Source organism: Capricornis sumatraensis, chromosome 8, assembly GCF_032405125.1.
Source record: "Capricornis sumatraensis isolate serow.1 chromosome 8, serow.2, whole genome shotgun sequence".
NCBI classification, from domain to species: Eukaryota; Metazoa; Chordata; class Mammalia; order Artiodactyla; family Bovidae; genus Capricornis; species Capricornis sumatraensis.
Window position 1 is genome coordinate 25,850,231 of NC_091076.1, and position 8,927 is coordinate 25,859,157.

General features: G+C 45.2%; 1 pseudogene; it reads left to right on the forward strand.

Moving 5' to 3' along the window:
* Positions 1–4,660: 4,660 nt before the first annotated feature.
* Positions 4,661–4,980, forward strand: LOC138083509 (ubiquitin-conjugating enzyme E2 variant 1 pseudogene; annotated as a pseudogene).
* The last annotated feature ends 3,947 nt before the right edge of the window (positions 4,981–8,927 follow it).

Consider the following 8,927-nt stretch of genomic DNA (forward strand, 5'->3'; position numbering starts at 1 on the left):
CTAGTGAGAACCTGCTGTAAACCTCAGGGAACTCTATCCAGTGCTCTGTCAACCTAAATGAGAAGGAAGTCTAAAAAAGAAGGGATATAGGTATATGTATAACTGATTCACTTTGCTGTGCAGCAGAAACAAACACAACATTGTAAAGCAACTGTACTCCAATTTAAAATGTAAAAAAAAATTGCACCCCCTGGCTACACAGTATACTCTGATGTTATCCAGGAGATATAATGAGCATATTTAAAAGCCACAGTGAGCTAGATGACTTTGTCACATGGGTGGGACGGGAGCTAGGCATTTAAGTACTTACCTGTGTGCCAGACCCTGCACTGAGATGTCACTTCCTCCCGTGTAATCACAGCATCTCTAAGAGGTGGAAGGTGGATAGTTATCTCATTTCTAGGGAGAAAACTGAGGCTGAGTGATGATAAGTAACTTACTCTACAAAAGAACTGAAACCCTGCTTTTTATCTGGTTCTAAAACCCATGCTTTTTCTGCCACACGATGCTACAGTCACATTAGGTTGGACTTTGAGGGGGAAATTATACATCCTTCTGCTTGAGTTATCTATTGCTGTGTAACAAATTACTCCCATATTTAGCAGCTTAAAACAAACATCTCTCTGTATGGATCAGGTTGGTGGGGCTGGGTCATCTGGCTCAGTCAGAGTTTCTCACAAGGCTGCATTTGACATATCTCAAATGTTTATAAGAAATATTTAAAGCAAAAACTATAGAAAGCATTATATTTAATGGTAAAATGTTGACTGTGTTCGCTTTCAGATCAAGAGACAGATAAAGATGACTCCTTTCACCACATAACTTCATAGAAACCCCAGTCAGTGCAGAGAAGCAAGAGAAGTAAATCCTGAAGATTGGAAAGTAAGAACCTGGACTGTTTTTCTTCATAGAGCGCATTCGGTACTTAGGTCACCCAAAATAACTCACAGATAAATGATTAGAAATAATAAGTTTAAAAAATTGCTGGGTACAAAGTCTGTAAATTTATTTAATATGTATATGCACCTGAGTTTAAAAATAAAAAACTTTAAAATCCAATTTAAGAGCATCAAAAATAGCAATTACCTAGGATGAAAGAGTCTGAAATGCAGTACTTAGGTGCAATCTCAAAAACAACAGAATGATCTCAACTTGCTTTCAAGGCAAACTATTCAATATTACAGTCATCCAAGTCTGTGGCCCAACCACTAATGCTGAAGAAGCTGAAAGAGATGACTCTACACATGGGCATCACCAGATGGTCAATACTGAAATCAGATTGACTATACTCTTTGCAGTCGAAGATGGAACAGCTCTAACAGTCAGCAAAAACAAGACCGGGAACTGATTGTGGTTCAGATCATGAACTCCTTATGCAAAATTCAGACTTAAACTGAAGAAAGTAGGGAAAACCACTAGACCATTCAGGAAATCAAATCCCTTATGATTATATAGTGGAAGTGACAAATAGATTCAAGCAATTAGACCTGATACAGTGACTGAAGAACTACGGACAAAAGTTCGTGACATTGTATAGGAGGCAGTGGTCAAAACCATCCCCAAGGAAAAGAAATGCAAAAAGGCAAAATGGTTGTTGGAGGAGGCCTTACAAATAGCTGAGAAAAGAGAAACAAAAGGCAAAGGAAGAAAGGAAAGATATCTATCTGAATGCAGAGTTCCAAAGAATAGCAAGGAGAGATAAGAAAGCCTTTTAAAGTGAACAATGGAAAGAAATAGAGGGAAACAATAGAATGGGAAAGACTAGAGATCTTTTCAAGAAAATTAGAGATACCAGGGGAACATTTCATGCAAAGATGAGCACAATAAAGGACAGAAACACTATGGACCCAACAGAAGCAGAAGATATTAAGAAGAGGGGGCAAGAATACATAGATGAACTATACAAAAAAGATCATAATGACCCAGATAATCACGATGTGATCACTCACCTAGAGCCAGACATCCTGGAGTGTGGAGTCAAGGAACAAAGCTAGTGGAGGTGATGGAATTCCAGCTGAGCTGTTTCAAATCCTGAAAGATGATGCTGTGAAAATGCTACACTCAATATGCCAACAAATTTGGAAAATTCAGCAGTGGTCACCGGACTGGAAAAGGTCAGTTTTTATTCCAATCCCAAAGAAGGGCAATGCCAAAGAATGTTCAAGCTACCACACAACTGTGCTCATTTCACATGCTAGCAAGGTCATGCTCAAAATCCTCCAAGCTAGGTTTCAACAGTATGTAAACCAAGAACTTCCAGATGTGCAAGCTGGATTTAGAAAAGGCAGAGAAGCCAGAGATCAAATCGCCAACATCCAGTAGGTCATAGAAAAAGCAAGGGAATTCCAGAAAAACATCTGCTTCATTGACTACACTAAAACCTTTAACTGTGTGGATCACAACAAACTGGAAAATTCTTTAAGAGATGGGAATACCAGGCCACCTTACCTACCTCCTGAGAAACCTGTATGCAGGTCAAGAAGCAACAATTAGAACCAGACATGGAACAATGGACTGATTCCAAATTGGGAAACAGTATGTCAATGCTGTATATTGTCACCCTGCTTATTTAACTTGTATACAGAGTACATCATGCAAAATGCCACGTTGGATGAAGCACAAGCTGGAATCAAGATTGCTGGGAGAAATATCAATAACCTCAGATATGCAGATGACACCACCCTTATGGCAGAAAGCAAAGAGAAACTAAAGAGCCTTTTGATGAAGGTGAAAGAGAAGAGTGAAAAAGCTGGCTTAAAACTCAACGTTCAAAAAATGAAAATCATGACACCCAGTCCCATCACTTACTTCATGGCAAATAGATGGGGGAACAATGGAAAGAGTGTCAGACTTTATTTGGGGGGGCTCCAAAATCACTGGGGATGCTGACTGCAGCCATGAATTTAAAAGACGCTTGCTCCTTGGAAGAAAAGCTATGACAAACCTAGATCACACATTAAAGAGCAGAGATGTTACTTTGCCAACAAAGGTCCATCTAGTCAAAGCTATGGTTTTTCTAATACTCATGTATGGATGTGAGAGTTGGACCATAAAGAAGGTTGAGCGCCAAAGAATTGATTCTTTTGAACTGTGGTGTTGGAGAAGACTCTTGAGAGTCCCTTGGACAGCAAGGAGATCCAACCAGTCCATCCTAAAGGAAATCAGTCCTGATGCTGAAGCTGAAGCTCAAATACTTTGGCTGCCTGATTCGAAGAGCCAACTCATTGGAAAAGACCCAGATGCCGGGAAAGATCGAAGGTTGGGGGAGAAAGGGATGACAGAGCATGAGATGGTTGGATCGCATCACCAACTCGATGGACATGAGTTTGAGCAAGCTTCAGGAGATGGTGAAGGACAGGTGTGCTGCAGTCCATGGGGTCGCAAAGAGTCATGACTGAGCAACTGAACAACAATGTGATATGTATGGATTAGATGGCTCAATGATATGGAGATGCCAGTTCCTCCAAAACCAAAATGGTCACAGAGCTGATGCAAGCCTGCTCAAAGAATTGACGTAATTTTTATGGAATTAACAAGATAGTTTTATAATGTATATTGAAATGAAAAACATAGCCAATGAGGAAGAAGACCAAGAAGAGAGAGAGTTCTCTACCAGATATCAGGACTTTCAAAGATCGTGAAGTCAGTGTGGTATGGTGCAAGAACTCACAGGTCATTCAAGAAAACAGAATAGACCTTCCCCAAATAAACCCAACACACCCTTGCTTTACTGCATTGAATAGTGAATAACGTCTCAGACCGAAGGACCTACTTTATGGAGACCTCGTAGTTTGATTTGCATTTCTCTGATAATTAGAGACGTTGCACATCTTTTCATGTGTCTGTGGGCCATCTGCATGTCTTCTCTCGAGAAGCATCACAAGGCACGTGCTGGAGCAGACACTGTCGATGACTTGATCCACAGCCCTGGCTTCGCCTGAGTCCGCAGTGGACAACTGAGGCCAACAGCATCCCACTGCAAGGACCTGCATCTGAGACCTTCTCTGGTGCCGCAGAAGCCTGTCCACTCAAGTGCAGAGCAGCCCACAGAGGATTTATGCCCTTGGGGACAACCTGCAACCAGTAAGATACAGTAGTTAGCAGATGAATGGCCAGCTTTCCCATCCCCCTGTGGGACGAGTGGGAGGCACGTTCTACAGAGCTCTGTGAAAAGTGAAAGTGTCAGTCACTCAGTCATGTCTGACTCTTTGTGACCCTGTGGACTGTAACCTGCCAGGTTCCTCATCCACAGAATTCTCAGGCAAGAATTCTAGAGTGGGTTGCCATTCCCTTCTCCAGGGGATCTTCCCAACCCAAGGATCGAACCCAGGTCTCCCTTACTACAGGCGGATTCTCTATCTTCTGAGCCACTGGGGAAGCGCCATAGAGCTCTTTAGAGGCTCCCCAAATGGGATTGATTGATCCAGTTGCCCACAGTGGCAATCAAGGAACGCTTCACTGGCTTTCTATCCTATCACCTTGGTGGTGCACTGGTGAGACACCTGGGCACTAAAATGAGTCCACCCTAAATTCTCTGCCCCAGAAGCTTCCCCTGCCTCAGAAGTGCTTCCCTCACACATCTTTCTTGGACTCTGATAAGACAACCAGCATCTGCACTCTGAGTTGTAACTAAGGATTGAATTATGTTCCCTAAAATCATATGTTGATCTTGAGCAACAGCAGCGTAAGATGGCAGCCACCATGGGCTCGGACAATTTACGAAAACCAAATATACAGCCTTAAAATGGAACATGGCCCTAGATATCTAGAAGAAGCCCCTTGTAAGATCTGTAACAAAAATTAACCTGAATGGAATTAACAGTTCTAATGGAGCGGTGGACCCAAGAGCCATATCAGCGCTAGCCAAGTGGCAGAATTCATACAGCATTAGAGTTGTCCTGTAAGAGCTCCGGCCCCTAACGATGTCTAAAAATATGAAACCTCTTCAGCCACCCTGAAGGACAGTATTACAGCAGTTAATCAAAAAGAAAAACCACAGGCCTCCCCTACCTGCGTTCGATTTAAGCAGTCTCCATTTTCCACAGTAGTAACTTTCTAAAAACGTCGTATAGATCTCAAAGTACAGGAAAGGAAGCTCCCAATCAAAGGCAGCTTAAGATACTGTTGTTGTTCTGTCGTAACTGATACTAATTTTTTGTCTACCTGAAATATATGTTGTGCTATAACAACAACAACAACAAAAATGTTGAAATCCTAACCCCCAGTACCTCAGAATGTGGCCTTCTTTAGAAACAGGGTCTTTGCAAGTGTAATTGATGAAGAAGAGGTTCTACACAATAGGGTGACCCTTAGGGCACTATGCCCACTGTCCTTATACGAAGATAGCAGAAGGATACGAGGGACGAGGGCCACGTGAAGATGGAGACGAGACAGGAAGTGTGCAGCTGCAAAGCAAAGAGCACTGGGGATGGCTGCTGCCCGCTTCCACCAGGAGCTACGAAGAGGCAAGGAAGGAGTCCACCCGGAACCTCAGAGGGAGCACAGCCCTGCCAACACCTCGTTTCAGACTTACAGCCTCCAGAACTGAGAAAGAATAACTTTCTGTACTTTAAAGCCACCCAGTTTGAGAGACTGAGTTACGGAAGCTCTAGGAAAGGAGTACACTTAGACACCCAACAGAAATACGTGAATACATACGTTGCTATTGTTCAGTCACCCGGTCATGTCCGACTCCGCACACCAGGCCTCCCTGTCCCTCACCATCTCCCAGAGTTTGCCCAAGTTCATGTCCATTGCATGATGGACATGGTGATGCCGTCCAGCCATCTCATCCTCTGATGCCCTCTTCTCCTTCTGCCTGTAATCGTTCCCAGCATCAGGCACTTTTCCAATGAGTCGGCTGTTCCCATCAGGTGACCAAAATACTGGAGCTTCAGCTTTAGCATCAGACCTTCCAATGCGTATTCAGGATTGATTTCTCTCAAGATTGACTGGTAGTATATCGAACACCTTCACACCTGAGGGACTCATCTTTTGGTGTCTTATCTTTCTGGCCTTTATACAGTTCATGAGGTTCTCACGGCATTTATGCTGGGGTGGCTTGCCATTCCCTCCTGCAGTGGGTCACATTTTGTTAGAACTCGCCGCTATGACCCGTCTGTCTTGGGTGACCCGGCATGGCATGGCTCATAGCTTCATTGAGTTATGCAAGCCCCTTCGCCGTGACAAGGCAGTGATCCATGAAGAGGTGAATACAGATATGTACCAAGAAATATGTACACAAATGTTCAGAGCAGTTGTCATGGTCAGTACAAGAAGACCTGGGAACAGCTCCCACATCCACTGACAAAACTGTGATGTCAGTGTCCCCCAGCCATGAAAATATTTGTGGGTGGGTGCTGAGTCACTGCTGAATGAGAGCAGTCAGAGACAAGATGACGCTAAGTGTGATTCCATTCACATAAGGGTCACACTACTGTCAGGCATGGGCACACGTGTTTGTAAAACTACTGGGTCAGCCAAAAAGTTCATCCAGGTTTTTCGTAACATCATTTTGGCCAACCCAATAGAAAGAAAAGAAAGAAGGATGGGAACAGCGGTCAGGAAAGCTAAGAGGCTCTGGGTTGCTGGCGGCACCCTTTTTTTGGTGACTTGGGTGGTGATTTTACAAGCAGCTGCTTTTCTAAGAGATCATGGAGTCATGCATCTTTGCGTACTTTTTCCTGTGAGTGTTATGCTTCACAATAAGTTTGTACAAAGTAGAGTCTACCCCAGGTGCCCACGTGGCCACAACACCCAGTGAGTGCTGCAGGGCCGCGGAGAATGATGTGCCTGGTCATGAGCAGACTAAGTTCCCAAACCCAGAACCCAAGGGCATCCGCTGTATCCACCTTGACACTAACCCATGTGTGAGCTTGCACAAGGTAACGCCAGTTCCCTACAGCTCAACCCCCTTGGAGGTAATGTGAGACTAACCACACCTGTCCTGCAGGATTCAGGGAAGAGATGCATCTGGGGGTGCCAGATGCTGCAAAGAACTTACTCCGTCTTCCTCGTCCTCCCAGCTCCAGCTCCCCTGGCCCTGCCATCTCTGCAGTGTGCCAGGGAACGGAGCGCCTCACCGCCAGATGGCAGAACCGGATCCAGTACAGGAGGAGGCGGAGAGGCCTGTCTGGAGCCCAGGCAAGGGAAATGTCCTGAAGATCAGGAGTAGGGACCAGGCTGCTTTCTAAGACAGTGAGAGCCCCACCACCGGGGAGAAGCAAGCACAGGCTGGGGGACCTCCTGACACAGCAGCAGCAGAGGGATCCCAGCCCTGGCCGGCAGGTGAGCTCTGGGGGTCTTTGGAGCTTACTTGGCAAGATCACTTCAGACAGGGCACAGTGGAAAGAGCATTGCTGTCTAGAGCCCTGAGTGCCTGGTCCCTATCCTGGTGTCTCCCTCGGATAAGGCCACCTATTCTCAAGGCCATGGTTTTCCCATCTATGTAATGAACTAGCTCAGTGTTTCCTGACTACACCTTCCCTTTAGTGCGTGGGGAATCAGAATATGTGGACAGCAAGGGCTCTCCCAGTTCCTGCCATCCCAGGCGGCAATTAGGGGCAGCCCTTTCTACTCACGGGGCTTCCCTGGTGGCTCAGACGGTAAAGAATCTGCCTGCAGTGCAGCAGATCTGGGTTCGATCCCTGGGTTAGGAAGATCCCCCGGAGAAGGGAATGGCAACTCATTCTAGCATTCTTGCCCAGAGAGTCCCCTGGACAGAGGAGACTGGCGGGCTACAGTCCGTGGGGTCACAAAGATTCGGACACGACTGAACGACTCTCACTTTCACTTTCTACTCACAATGGCCACTAGGGGGCAGCAAAGCCCAAACAATATCAATTCTCCATTGGAATGGAGCTGCCTTGGCAAAAAAAAATTTTTTTTAAGAATCTATTTTTTAAAAATTATTCATTTATTTATTTGGCTGCATTATTGTCACCCTGCTTATTTAACTTCTATGCAGAGTACATCATGAGAAATGCTGGACTGGAAGAAGCACAAGCTGGAATCAAGACTGCCAGGAGAAATATCAATAACCTCAGATATGCAGATGATACCACCCTTATGGCAGAAAGTGAAGAGGAACTAAAAAGCCTCTTGATGAAAGTGAAAGAGGAGAGTGAAAGAGTTGGCTTAAAGCTCAACATTCAGAAAACAAAGATCATGGCATCGGATCCCATCACTTCATGGGAAATAGATGGGGAAACAGTGGAAACAGTATCAGACTTTATTTTTTGGCTCCAAAATCACTGCAGATGGTGACTGCAGCCATGAAATTAAAAGACGCTTACTCCTTGGAAGAAAAGTTATGACCAACCTACATAGCATATTCAAAAGCAGAGACATTACTTTGCCAACAAAGGTCCGTCTAGTCAAGGCTATGGTTTTTCCTGTGGTCATGTATGGATGTGAGAGTTGAACTGTGAAGAAGGCTGAGCACCGAAGAATTGATGCTTTTGAACTAGGATGTTGGAGAAGACTCTTGAGAGTCCCTTGGACTGCAAGGAGATCCAACCAGTCCATTCTGAAGGAGATCAGCCCTGGGATTTCTTTGGAAGGAAAGATGCTAAAGCTGAAACTCTAGTACTTTGGCCACCTCATGCGAAGAGTTGACTCATTGGAAAAGACTCTGAAGCTGGGAGGGATTGGGGGCAGGAGGAGAAGGGACGACAGAGGATGCGATGGCTGGATGGCATCACTGACTTGATGGACGTGAGTCTGAGTGAACTCCGGGAGTTGGTGATGGACAGGGAGGCCTGGCGTGCTGCGATTCATGGGGTTGCAAAGAGTCGGACACAACTGAGCAACTGAATTGAACAGCACGTAGGGTCTTTGTTGTGCGGGTGGACCTTTTGCCGTGGCTCACAGACTCTAGTTGTGGCATCTGGGCTTAGTAGTTGCAGCGCGTTGGCTCAGTTGCACTG